Raw genomic sequence first — 15,218 nt, 5'->3', positions numbered from 1 at the left:
ATCACCATTTCGCCTGTTTGGGCAGTTTTTCATGCCAAACCATCACATAGGACACCGGCCAGCCTTGGGATTGGTTAGGGATAGGGCCACCCTGGTCCAGTCAGATAGGCCTGGAAGAAGGGGACTCATGGCCACCCAGGATGGCTCCCACAGCCCACTTGTGGGCACAACACTTTCACCAAGATGGAAGCTGTTGGCACAGCAGGCGCTCTGATAGACCTGCCCAGTAGGATCTTTGGACTTCAAGTCAGGACAATGTCTCCAGTTTTGTGAGCAATTTCCCCCTGAACCATAAACTAAAGCTATGACTATGTTGCTAGAACATTCCTGCTCACGTGGCCTTTTAAGTGGGAGACGTCAGAGGGCCTCTGCGGTTCTTTGCTGATTTTTGTTGACAGCTTTCTCTAACTCAATAAGGAAATCCCTTATAGGCGTGAGCTGCCTTTGTTTGGGGGGCTTCTCAACTGACTATTTTTTTTTTAATTTATTTTTATTTCTTTAAAAGGAAGAGTTAGAGAGAGGTGAGGAGAGACAGAAAAGAGACACTTCATCCTCTGATTCACTCCCCAAATGGCACACAACGGCCAGGGCTGTGCCAGTCCGAAGCCAGGAGCCTGGAGCTTCATCTAGATCTCCCACGTGGGTGCAGGACCCCAAGCACTTGGGTCATCTTCTGCTGCTTTCCCAGGCAATTTTTACAGGGAGCTGAATCAGAAGTGAGCAGCCAGGACACAAACCAACATTCTTATAGGTTGCCAGGATCATAGGCAGTAGCTTAACCCACTATGCCACAAAGCCAGTCCCTCAACCAATTATGTTTACACTTTATTATCCAGACTTAAAATTATAGTGGATTGTACCAATCTCCAAACTCTTCATCTAGTCCACTCCCATGGCTTCAAACACTAGCTATAGAATAAGGGGGTCCAGCAATATAATCCCAGTCTGGCCCTCTCTCCTGATTTCCATGTCTGTATGACCCAGCTCCACCTAAATGTCCCATAGTCATTTTGCATTTCTTTTATGTCACTAAAATTCATCCCATCCAAGCTAATAGCACCTCCTTTCTCCCCAGAGAACTGACCCTTCCTCAACCACCCATTTGCTCAAATAATATATTTGGATGTCACCTTTCACTGTTAGTTCTCCCAGGCCCATATCCAATTGATAATTGCACTTCCTGTGCAAAATTACTTCCCAAATATCTTTTAACTCTGCCTCCAGGGTTCTACTCTCACTGTCAGAGTGAATTATTTTTAATTTTAACCCCGGGGAGAAAGCTCTTTGTCACCTCCAGTCTTTTGTATAACAAGTTCCCTCCAACTGGAGCACTGTACCCTCAGGCACTACCCCACACCCAAGCTCTGAATTCCTTCTGGCTGACAAATTCCTACACATCCTTCAGGTCTCACGTTAAGTTCACTTCCTCCAGGAAGCCCTCCATGACCTACCAGTTGTGGATCAGATTCCTGCTCCACATGTGTCCTGTTACATCCTAACCCTTTCCACAAGGTGCTTGGACCAGGCTTTCTGCTCCTCTATTTCTCCACTAAATGATCTCTCTGAGACCAGAACCAAGTCTGCCTTGTTTCCATCTGTTTTCCCAAGGCCCAGCACCATAACTGACACATAGCAGTCGGGTGATGCATACTGGTTAAAGGGATAAATGCCTTATTGCGCCAGACCTCCATGCCTTTAATAAATTTTTCTTCAAAATGCACCCAGAGAATAAGGCTGTGATTTTTGAGAAAACTTCAAAGACAGTCGGCAACAGCCAAAGGCATCCATAATCCCCAAAACAAAACAAAATAAATATGATATAAATAAAAAGATGCAAGAACCAAATGAAGATGCAAGTCACACAGAGTGGAGTAAATCACTACAATAAGCAGAATGCAAATTCTCTCCATAGATATCTTGCCTAACCCATATTTCTAAGGACAGTAGCACACACGCCCCTGGGAATTACAGAATATACCTTTGTTTTCACTGTTCCTACACTAATTCACACTTCTGAAACTCAGATATTCAGATAACAAATAACCAAGTGGTGGAGGGAAAGTTACAAATTATAGTCATATGTCACAGTCCAAGCAAATGGCAGCCGAATTTCCCTATATAAATTGAAGAATTCTCTTATGATTTCACAAGATGTATTGAAAAGAAAAACAGTGAAAGGGATACTCATTTGTTACTCAGCTAATATAGTATATGGATAAAGGGTTCATGTTTAAACTGTTACAGATGAGTGAGTTTTTCCAGAAATGCAATTTTAACAATGCATAATACCGCCGAGATATTAAAACTACATTTGAAATTTTTTTTAAAATAAGGCTAACACTCTCAGAGCAAATCATACTAATTGTACATGTTTTAAATCACATTACTTAGCTGGCAGTGAGCAGTCTTCAAAAGAAGACAATGGAAGAAAGCATTAATCACAGGAATTTTCAGGAACAAAAATGACTTTTAACGGGCTAAACCTACAAACTAATACTATGTGGATGCCCTTCTAGGGTTTGAGGATTTTGTTGCTCTGGCCATTGCTCGTAATGATTTGTGAGTCTGGGAGGTCTTCCATCCGCTAGCTCTCTCCCCAGGTGGCTGCAATGGCCAGAACGGCGCTGATCCGAAGCCAGGAGCCAGGTGCTGCTTCCTGGTCTCCCACACAGGTGCAGGGGCCCAAGCACTTGGGCCATCTTCTACTGCTTTCCCAGGCCATCGCAGAGAGTTGGATCGGAAGTGGAGCAGCCAGGACTCGAACTGTCACCCATATGGGATGCCAGCACTGCAGGCGGTAGTTTATACTTGCTATGCCACAGCGCCTGCCACTAATTACTGCGAATCCTCATCACCCTCCCAGCATTTTTACAGAAGAGAATTCAGAGATGCCTACAGGAGCTTACCTCAAATTGGTGAGCAGAATCTAAACCTGCAGCTAAGGCTTCTCTGAAGAAGAAAGGCACCAACACACCAGGTTTGCCTTGAGCCCATTAAAGGCAATTACTTGTAGGTGGATGAGGCTCAGGGCTTTCTTTCGCCCTCACCAGCCAGCCCGGTCCTACCTGCCTGGGTCCAGCACAGCCCCTAGCGCTGATACCAGAAGGGACTCCACACATACCATTTCTCACCCTCTGTGAAAACAAACTATTGAAATGCTCTCTCTATTCTGATCACTGGAGGACATCGGGTTTTATCATTTGCATATAGTTTTGCCCTGACCTCAAGTTCAAAAAATTAAAGTTTATTTTGCTGCAGCCTAATGCAGAAACTCTACATATTCCCTGAATGAAAATAAACTTGTTCTGGCAAGGCCATTGGGGATTATTGGTTGGCATCTTTGGGCTGTAGTCAGAAATAAGCGAGCATCCACTCAAAGCAAACCTTACAACATCATCTCTGTTTGCGTTGTTATTATGCTGATAAGTGTTTTTGGTATGCATGCCAGTCCTGTCTTTTTCCTTAAGATCATGAACCTCGTTTTATTTTTTTTTTTTTTTTGCTTAAATCAAAGAAAGCAAATTTCCAAAATAACATATTTCCATAGACTACATGAGGGATGTAAAAAAAGAAAAAGTGAGTCTAAGTCCTTATGAAATACATTTATGATGAGTGGAGTCAGACCTCTTCCAAGAGTGCCAGTAACTATCAAAACAGACATGTGATATCTGTGTCTCTCAGGTGCCTCTTGAAAGCCTTCCATGGTTGGCTCGTCCTTGCTCGGCTCCAAGTCATTTAAAAAATACTTTGAGCGCTAGCCATGAGAATTACAAATCATTTTTCAAAGGTATGTACAGCTCTGCAAATTACAATGAGTGTACAGGTGCAGTCTTATTCTGCGTAACCTAGAGATGAAAGAGTTATCAAGGACACTGCTGCTCATCACTGCATCGATGAAATCCTCATGAATTCAGAAATTGTGGCGATAATGTCTTTCATGGAAAGAGATCTATGAGGTTGTCAAGCAGGTGGCATCTGATTTCCTCCTAAATGAGGAGCCTTTGTAAAGCAGTGCGAGGGCAATGGGCAGCTGGAGCAGGATATACGAAGCTGCCTCCAACAGGTTTTGGAAAAATGAAGCTAAAAGGTGTTTCTTTTTCTTTGGGTAGAGTGCATGCATAGTTTTTTTCATGTCACACATTTTACAGGAACTTTTTGAAAACCACTGTATGCACGGATTTCAAGTATTTTTTAAGACGTATTTGTTTATTGTGAAAGAGTTACCATGTGAGAGGGAGAGACAGAGAGAGAAAGGGCTCTTCCATCTACAGGTTCACTCCCCAGATGGCTGCAATGGCCAGCCCTGGGTCAGGCCGAAGCCAGGAGTAAGGAGCTTCATCCTGGTCTCCCACATGGATGGCAGAGGCCCAAGTGCCCTGCTTTCCCAGGCTGTTATCAGTTAGCTCAATCAGAAGTGGAGCAGCAAGGACACAACCAGCATCCTTATGGGATGCCGGCATTACCAACAGTGACTTTACCTGCTATGCCACAACACTGGTCCAGGATATCCAATATTTTTTGCACCCAAATAAACATATCATTTAATTCCATTTTCCACGCACTTTTTTGAAGCCCCCTGTAGAGGCAAGATCCAGAATAACGACCCCTGGTACTTTGAGGGATGAAATGTGGCAAATATCGAGCTGCTCACCCCATCACACATTGGCTCACTGGGAACTCACAGCCACCTAATAAAACTCCGTCTTTTAATTTAAAGCTGCAGAAGCTTAAACATCAAAAGGTAGCTGACTGGTCCAGGTCCTCCATATGTACAACTATATGGCAAGATCCTCATTCCAAAAAGAACTAAAGGGGTGAGTATTTGACCGAGTGGTGAAGATCCCACTCTGTAGTGCCTGCGTTCAATTCCCAGGTCCGTTTCCAATCCCAGCTTCTTGATAATGCAGGGTGATGCATCTGGGAGGCAGCAGGAGATGCCTGGAGTAGTTGAATCTCTTCCACCCACATGGGAGGCCTGCGTTGACTTCTCAGCTCCTCCTGCCTTGGGTCAGCCCCAGCAGCAGCCATTGTAGGCATTTGGAGAATGAACCAGCTGAAAGAAACTCTTTCCATATCTATGTGCAGGGGTGCACACACACACACACACACCCTTCACATAACATCAGTACATTAACAGGGCTCAAAGTCTAATTATCAGGGTATTCCTTCCATCTGCAAACACTGTTCAGACCCACCTGCTGTCCCATCGGGCCTCTACCATTCTTCCTTATACCGGGACTTTCCCCAGTGTCCGAGTGAACCTCATTTTCTCATGACAAGACTGACCTAGGCTGTGTTTCTCATTCTGTTTAACTCCCTCTGGCTTCAGCTTCCCCCTTCCCCTTGCAAACACCCCCGCCCACACTTGTGCCCCATGCTGATGCAGCTAAGCACTGTTAATGAAAATCCAGGAACCCGTCTGACCCAGTCTAATGAATTCTAGATTGTCACACTGCCCTGCTTACTGAAAGCAACATAACTACTCCTCCCTGACCACAGATGGCTCTCAGATCAATATCGCAGATCCTGACCCTTCATCCTCTTACTAATGACATATTTTTGCTGTCTACAAAATAACTCTCCTTGGTGCTCAGCCAAGATCTGGAACTAATTATGACAACACTGAGTCCAGGGTCTCTCCCTCAAGCTTTTCCTGGTTTCAACATGTCTACTAGGGTCAGGGACACCAAAGACTATCTGGGCACTCTAGAGTCCTGTTTACTGCCCCCTCCCTCCCCTGTCCCCAAGGTTCAACCCCGGTGCTACCAAGTCATTCTTCCTAATTTGAGGTCCAAGTGTTCACACCTCTTAGTTGTTCTCACAGCTAAATCATACCTACCAGCATTAATACTGGAAGTGTATGAACAAATGTCTGTTTCCAGATGCTCCCAGTGCTGTCTGTCTGTCTGCCATATAGGAACAACTGTTCTTTCATCATGTGCAAAATCTTCAATGTGATTGTGAGACCTTTTGTTGTTGGGGCCCCCACTTTCTTCCTCCCTCTTCTCAACTCATGTCACTTGCTCTCTCATCCACTATCCTAACTTGACATATCCACTAACTTGACATGCTCTTCCTACCTCCTAGGCTTGGTCACTTTTTCTGGAATGTTATCTGCTCCACACTGTCCAGCACCTTTTCAGCAGCTTCCTCCATTCTAATATGATTCCCTACTGCCCTCTGTACTTGTCTTTCATTACCTTTATCATGGACTGTAAGTATCTATTTATTTCTGAAAAAATGAATACTTCCAATTGCTCCTTAAAGAAAAGGAAAAAGGTGAGAGAAATGTGGTCCATTCGTGGTCCTGGAAAGTGTCCCGTCTGAGACAGAGAGAGCAAGAGTAGTCTGGAGGTAGATGGGTGAAAAGGCAGGTGAGACCATATTGTGGTAAAGATTGCAAAGGGAACTGTGTGGGCCAGCATTGTGGCTTACCAGGTTAAATTACCACCTGTGACACTGGCATCCCATATGGGTGCTGGTTCATGTCTCAGCTGCTCCAGTTCTGATCTAGATCCCTGCTAATAGCTTGGGAAACAGTGGAACATGGTGCAAGTGTTTGGTCCCATGTCATCCGTGTGGAGACCTAGAAAAAGTTCTTGAATCTTGGGTTTGCCCTGGCCCAGCACTGGCTATTGCAGCCATCTGAAGAGTGAACCAATGGATGAAAGATCTCTCTCTCTCTCTCTCTCTCTCTCTCTGTAACTCTTTCAAATAAATAAATCAATCCTTTTTTTAGAAAAAGAAGAAGAAATTGTAAATCCTCCCTAGAGCAGGCATATGGATGATAATGCCCCTCATGAGAAAGACAGACTAGAAGAGGCACAGACAGAGTGTATTAATGACAATGTTGAGTTTTGCACTACACTGGTTGAGTTTAGGGATTTTCCAGAGAAGTCAAGTAAGTGGGAACTCAGATATACTTGACTGTGTGTGCAAATTTGAGAACATTCAAATTTAATAAATGTTTAAAGTCTTGATGTGGCCTAGAAATGGAGAAAGGGCGCACGCTGAGAAGTGATTGTTTAGGACATTCTCCTTGCCTGTGATGCCCAGAAAACAGCCTCTCTGCCAAGCCTTAACCCTTCAAAACATTCAAAACCTTATTTAAACTCACATTTTCCATGAAGGCTTCCCAGATTCACATCGCCTTTGTCCTATCATTCTAATAGAACTCATTACCCTTGAAAAAGTTATCATTGGCTCCATGTGTGTTTACAGGACTCTCCTCACATCAACACTATGTTGCCAGTCCCCAAAGGACAGGTTTTGTATTTCTTCTTTCATTAACTAGATATGCTCTTTATTCAATTGGCATTCTTGAACAACCCAGCCCTTTACCTGCTAGTAATATATACCTAGTTGGGTTTTGTGCATTTGGGGGTTTCCTATAGCCACAGAGAAGTTTTGGCAATTTATATAAATATTTTTGTTTTGGCCATGTTATGTACGTAACTAAAGAAGATATAATCATATGATTTAGTTAAAATAGAGGGTTAGAATTATAGTTAGCCAACATACTGATTAAAGAAGAACATTAAGGCAAAACTGCTATCAGCACATAAAGCCAGCCAACGTCATCCAGTACCATTTCCCATTTAATCCATTGACGTGTCTCAGTGTCCTGAACTGTCATGCACAACCTTGTCTCCAATCCTACATAAATTGGCCTATATAAACGATCCCCCAGAGTTGACAGTTATCAAAAAGCCTTATCTACAAAATGATTATTGAGTGTCTTCACCAGGTGGTCACTACAGCAGTGCCCACAGTGGCTTGGCAGGAAAGAAGGGTGCCAAGCAATTGATCACATCCCACCAAAACAGACTTCCACTAAAGCCATTGAGTTCCAGGTCATTTTCTCAAGTGTCTCCTGAGCTGAGTGGCTGGAGGTAGCAGGGAGGATCATGGGTAGATATCAAGGTTCTTGATTAGATTTCGACGTCACCCAATCACCAAGCCAGTTTTCAAAACTTTCCTTCTCACTGGTCCATAATAGGTCATCAAAAGCATTCCTTGAATGATTCAAAAAATAATATTAATACAAATGTAGTGCATTCTGGGCTATGTGTTATGTGTTTAAGCTTTTTAAAAAATAACATCACAACTTTTTCATTAGTATACTAAATAGAAAATTCAAACTCAAAGAGCTACAAAGAAATTGGTTAGCCTGCTTACACTACACAGATAGCAAACAATAAAGTAAGAAATGGGGAGATATCAAGGTGGCTGAATATGGACTAGCCATGCTAACCTCATCTACCTTGAGATACGGAACGAACAAAGGAAGGACCACATTTCGAGGGGTCTGGCAGACAGAAATTTTAAGCAGAGAAGTGAAAAAAAATGATGACTCTGTGGGACAATAGGAGAGAAGACAGACACTGAGGTAGCCTACTGCACAGTGCAACCAGCTGTTGGCTATCAGCCACCATCTTACCAAGTCAAGGTAGGAAGAAAGTACCACCTGCTCCACCACTCACAGTTTTAGCTGACAGGGAATTTCACAGTCACCCACTGATCTCTGACTTTTGCTTCAGCCAGGGGAGCTGACTGGGGTCTGAGCGACTGCCAGTGTTAGAGAAGGGAAGCTATATTGCTTCCTACCCCTCCCCAACCTCTACAGAGAGCCAGACTCTGCTGCAAAAAGTCATGCAGCTAGACTCTGTTCTGCTCCGATCAGAACCAATCAGAGAGAGAATCAGGGCAACTTGTGGGGCAAACCACAGATTCCCTGGATCCTGCAACCATGGGAGCCTTGGGGCATTAGCCAAAGCTCTGCTCAAGCCAGAGTGGGTCCCCATTAGCTTGTAGGAGCTAACAGCAGCCGCAGCCCATAAAAAAATCTACCCCCACCCTGGGAAATCTGGGTAATGACCCCACTATACCCTGCAACACCAGGACTATAACAATTAGTTTTAAACTTCTCAGTCCTATTGGAATCTACCAGGTGGGCCTAGGAAAGAACCTATCTGCATTCCAGCTCTCTTGACTCATAGTCTCCAGAACAAAATCTCCTGTAGACCTTGTAATCACCCTGCAGGATTGGAGCTGGGTTTGGGTCACATTCCCTAATCTCATGACCAAGGCTGTTGGTGCTCTAAGCCATAGCACATTGACCTCTCCTAGCAAGATCTGAAGAAGGGCCCATCCTTATCATGTGGTCCTAGGTCACAGCAATTGGTTCTCCAGCCCCAGAATCACTCGGGCTTTTCAGTAGGAAAAGGGAACAGGCACCTTTGTCGGCTTCAACACTACAAGCAAGACCCTGGCTATCACAATCTCCAAAGAAATGGACATCAAACTCTCTGTGGACCAAAGATACACACAAGAAGAAATCCATATTAATTTCAAAGCCACACTTCTATCTTTATGAACTGCAGCAGACTAGATAATTCTGTCACTTGTAGACACAACTGACATTGATTAAGACAAATAAATCACTCAGGACACCCTTGAGCTCACCTAGAATCAAAGCCAAAGCAATAAGCCAAGTGATACCCTTGCATTCCATCTAAATCATAAACTCTTTTCCAATAAAACCTTCTCCATAAAAAGAGACAGTTATACCAGTTGCACAGACATCAACATAGGGATGCAGGAGATATGAAGAAGGCAGGTAGCATTATGCCTCCAAAAGAATACAATGTCCTCCAGAATTGGATCCTGAACTGAAGGAAATCTATGAAATGACACAATACAAAATTCAAAATAATGATTGTAAGGAAACTCAATGAGATGAAAGAGAATAAAAATAGGTTAAAGAAATGAGGAAATCAATGAGGGACATGAATGAAAATATTACTAAGGAAATAAAAATCATTAAGAAGAACCAAATAGGAATTTTGGAGATGAAATTTTTAATCAGGGAAATAAAAACACAATTGAGAGCTTTAACAGCAGAACAGACCAAGTGGAGAATAAGACTTTTGAAATAACCTAATCAGACAAAAAATAAAGAGAAAATAATTCAAAAGAATGAAGAAAGTCTTCATGAATTATTGCATACCATTAATCAACAAAATATTCATATTATAGGTATTCCTGAAGGAGAAGAAAAGGGAAAAGGCATTGAGAACCTGCTAAATGAAATAATAATTGACAATTTCCCAAGCCTTGAAAGAGATATGGACATCCAAATACAAGAAGCTCAAAGGACCCCAAGGAGACTCAACTAAAAAAGATCTTCACCAAGCGATATTATAATTGAATTGTCAAAAATTAAGGACAAAGAGAGAATCCTAAAGACAATAAGAGAGAAGTGTCAAGTTACATATAAAGGAAAACTGATTAGATTAACGTGAAATTTCTCAGCAGAAACCCTACAACCAGAAGAGATTGAGATTATATGTTCAAGGTCATAAAAGAAGAAAAAAAAAACTTCCCACCAAGAATATTCTATCCAACAAAGCTATCCTTTAAAAATGAAGGAGAAATAAGTTGTTTTCCAAGTAAGCAAAAACTGAATCACTTTGATACCAAACTGAACAAAGACACAACATGAAAAGAAAACTACAGGCCTATATCCTTAATGAACATATATGCAAAGATTCTCAGCAAAATACTAACAAATCAAATCCAATACCACATCAAAAAATCATATATCACAATGATGTAGAATTTATCCCAGGAATGCAAGGATGGTTCAACATCCACAAAGCAAATAATGTCATAAATCATATCAACAGAATGAAAAACAAAAATCTTATCATCATCTCTATCAATGCAGAGAAAGTATTTGACAAGATTCAGCACCAATTCATGATAAAAAGAAAACCCTCCACAAAATAGATGTAGAAGGAACATACCTCAAAATTATAAAGACTATATATCATAAACCAACAGTTAATATTATACTGAATGGGGAAAAGCTGAAAGCATTTCCACTGAGATCTGGAACAAGACAAAGATGTTCATTTTCACCACTCTTACTCAACACATTATTGGAAGTTTTAGCGAGGGCAATTAGGGAGGAGAAAGAAATAAAGGGCACCAGAATTGGAAAAGAGGGAGTCAAATTATCCATACTTGCAGTCATCATGATGTTGTACTGGAAAAACCTAAACACTCCATCAAAAAAGCTGTTAAATTGATAAACCAATTCAGTAAGTTTGAAGAGTACAAAATAAACACACAAAAAACAGTAGCTTTTTTATACACTAATGATGAACTTAGAGAAATCCCATTCATGAAAGCCACAAAAAACACAAATAATTAAGAATAAACTTAAGAAGTGAAATATCTCTAAAATAAAAATTATCAAACATTGATGAAAGAAATCATCAAGGACACAAAAAAGTGGAAAAATATTCCTTGCTCATGGATTGGAAGGGTGAATATCATTAAAATGTCTATACTACCTAAAGCAATCTACAAATTCAGTGCAATCCTTATCAAAACACCAATGACATTCTCACAAATCTAGAAAAAGCAATCCCAAAATTCATATGGAATCACAAAAGACCAAGAAAAGCCAAGACAAGAGAGCAGTGGGAAATAAAAATAAAGCTGCAGTTATCACAATACCTGATTTGAAAGCATAGTACAAAATTATATTAAAATAGCATGGTACTGGCATAAAAACCACACATTGATCTATGGAACAGAACAGAGGGCCCTGAAATTAATCCACATACATACAGCCAACAGACTTTTGACAAAAGTGCTCAGACCACAAAGTAAAGTATGGATAATCTCTTCAACAAATGGTGCTGGCTAAACTGGATGTATCTATGTAGAAGAATGAAATTAGATCCACATTTCTCACCTTATACAAAAATCAACTGAAGATGGATCAAAGACCTAAAATTAAGACCTGAGACCATAAAGTTACTGGAATCAAATGTAGGGAAAATACTTCAGGACCCTGGAGTAGGAGACTTACTGGACTTCTTGGACAAGAACCCCAAAGCATAGGCAATAAAAGCAAAACTAAATAAATGGGATTATATCAAACTCAGAAGCTTCTGAACAGCAAGGGAAATGATCAAAATTGTGACAACACATACAACAGAATGGGAAAAATTATGCAAACCACCTACCGACAAAGGATGAATATTCTGTTCACATCAGCAACTTTAAAAAACAACAACAAAAATCCGGTTAAGAAATGAGCAAAGGACTTCAAAAGACATTTCACAAAAGAAGAAATACAAATAGCCAACATATGCATGAAAAAAAAATCCTCAACATCACGGGCCATCAGGAAAATGCAAATCAAAACCACAATGAGATATCACCTCACCCCTGTAAGAGTACTAAAATCCAAAACAAAGAGAGTAACAAATGCTAGCAAGGATATGGAGAAAGGGGAACACTTATCTGAGATTGGTAGGGATGTACATTAGTGCAGCCACTGTGGAAAACACTATGGAGATTTCTTTAAAAACTAGAAGTAGACTTCCCATATGATCCAGAGTTCCCATCACTGGGTATACACATTGTATACCTGCACCACCACGCTCACAGCAGCGCTGTTCACAATAGCCAAAATTTGGAGTCAACCAAGGGGTCCATCATCATCTGAATGGGTAAAGAAAGTGTGGTAAGTATACACAATGGAATATTATTCACGTATAAAAATGAAATTCTACCATTTGCATCAACATGGGTGTAACTGGAGGACATCGTGTTGAGTGAAATAAGTTGGATAGAAGCAAATACCACATATTCTCCTTTATATGGGGGAGCTAAAATTTTGAAAAAAATATCAAAAAACAAAGACAAAAATAAATGCCTGTGTGTATCACTATTGCTGCAAATATAATTTTGTAAAACTTTGCTTCATGGCTTTGTCAAATTAGTGGTTAAGAATGTTATACTGAGGCCGGCGCCGCGGCTCAACAGGCTAATCCTCCGCCTTGCGGTGCCGGCACACCGGGTTCTAGTCCCGGTCGGGGCACCGATCCTGTCCCGGTTGCCCCTCTTCCAGGCCAGCTCTCTGCTGTGGCCAGGGAGTGCAGTGGAGGATGGCCCAAGTGTTTGGGCTCTGCACCCCATGGGAGACCAGGAGAAGCACCTGGCTCCTGCCATCGGAACAGCGCGGTGCGCCGGCCATTGGAGGGTGAACCAATGGAAAAGGAAGGCCTTTCTCTCTGTCTCTCTCTCACTGTCCACTCTGCCTGTCAAAAAAAAAAAAAAAAAAAAAAAGAATGTTATACTGAGGCCTGAGCTGTGGCGTTGCAGGTAAAGCCACCACCGGCAGTGCCAGCATCCCATATAGACACCGGTTTGAGTCCCTGCTGCTCTACTTCCAATCCAGCTCTCTGCTATGTCTTGGGAAAGCAGTGGAAGATGGCCCTAGTCCTTGGGCCCCTGCACCCACATGGGAAGGTCTGGAGCAAGCTCCAAGCTCCTGGCTTTGGATCAGCACAGCTCTGGCCACTGCAGCCATTTGGGGAGTGAATCAGCAGGTGGAAGACCTCTCTGCCTCCCCCTCTCTCTCTGTGTAACTCTTTCAAATAAGTAAATAAATCTAAAAAAAAAAAGTGTTATACTACTATAGTTTTAATGATTTGTGATTGCTTTAAAGTTTAGTACATATGGATGAAATGATAATTTTTCCATTCAGTTCTTGTTTATAGCCATTGCCTATATTCCCACTAAATTGAGATCTTTCTACCTTTTACTTGTTAAACTTCTTATTGGTTGAAGCATTAAGCCTTTTTACTATAACATAAATTTAAACTATGTTGTCTCAATAACTAAAGTAGAAAGAGGAAGAGAAGATGAAAGAGGGAGGGAGGGAAGAAGAGGATACATCCTTAGACTTGTATCCATTAGCTATACTGAATCTGCTAAAAACTAGTTTGATTTTTTAAGTATTAAAATATTTTTTTAAACTTTATACCCCATAAATAAAGTGAGAATTTGAACACAGAATAATTATTTTCCTCCAAGCCAATACTTTCCATATTGGACAGGTGAGCTTATGGTTTCAACTTATTAGAAAAAATTTGTTGAATAAGCAAAAATAGGGGTTGGCCCTGTGGCACAGCAAATTAAGCTGCTGTCTGCAGTGCCAGCATCCCATATGGGTGTCTGTTCGAGTCCTGGCTGTTCCACTTCCAATCCAGCTCCCTGCCAATGTGCCTGAGAAAGCATTGGAGGATGGCTCAAGTCCTTGGGACCTTGCATCCAGGTGGGAAACCCAGAAGTAGCTCCTGGCTCCCAGCTTTGGCCTGGCCCAGCTCTGGTCACTGCAGCCATTTGGGGAGTGAACCAGCAGATGAAAGATCTCTCTGTGTGTCTCTCCTCTTTCTCTCTATAACTCTACCTATCAAATAAATAAATAAAATCTTTTAAAAGAAAAGAATAAGAATAAAATACACTGAATAAGAGAACTTCAGTGGCTGGAAGTATAAAAGTTTCTCACACTCCCATCTCTGAGCTACTCAGAATTGATGGACGTGACCAGAGACCATGTGAGTCTCTGGCAGCAAATATTACCCCATAAGCACAATTTCTCTAAGCTCCTTTCCTCCACAAATGATATTCTATACAAATAGATATTAAGCTAATCAGCTCAATTTAACTGTCCTGTCATCTCAGATTGCAGAATCAGATTTCAGTTTTCTGTCTGATTCAGCTGAGCCACGTGCTACAGTTTTAAGATCAAGTTTATATGAGAGCATAGTAAGCACACTTATATCCTAGATTGGCTTAAATTGGATTGGATGCCTAAAAATATTTTCCCATATCAGTTCCATCCTGTATCAGTATCTCCAGGTGTCAACCAAGAAGAATCAACTTTAAGTTGCAAACCAGCTAAAATGAGTAGATTCATCAAGCTACTTTCCTTCGAGTTAAAGGAAAGACATAGCATCGACTACCACATGACGGTGGTGTCTTGTTTCACATTATAACATCTTGGGTAAAAACACAGAATTTTGTTAAGCCCATATCCAAGTGCCACTAGTCTCTACTGCCTACCTCTGCTAAGGACTTGTACTGTACACAATCTCTGTGAGCCCCATTCTTCTCAGCAAGAACACCAACCTTACACTCTTAGAACTATGAAATGGTGCTAATTATTGTTCCGTTACAACTTCTGGCTAAATCTGTTTACCCTTATGCACACTGAAAAATGGAAACTCTATCATAATGATATTTGATGCCATTATTTTAGGAAGGGGCAACTTTACAAAAATAGGAATTACTGACATAAAAAGATAAAGAAAACTGCAAACATACCTTCATGTCAGCAAATAATGGATTTG

The sequence above is a fragment of the Lepus europaeus genome, chromosome 15 (assembly GCF_033115175.1).
Source record: "Lepus europaeus isolate LE1 chromosome 15, mLepTim1.pri, whole genome shotgun sequence".
Classification (NCBI taxonomy): domain Eukaryota; kingdom Metazoa; phylum Chordata; class Mammalia; order Lagomorpha; family Leporidae; genus Lepus; species Lepus europaeus.
The sequence above is the reverse complement of the archived record's forward strand: the minus strand, read 5'-3'. Positions refer to the sequence as shown.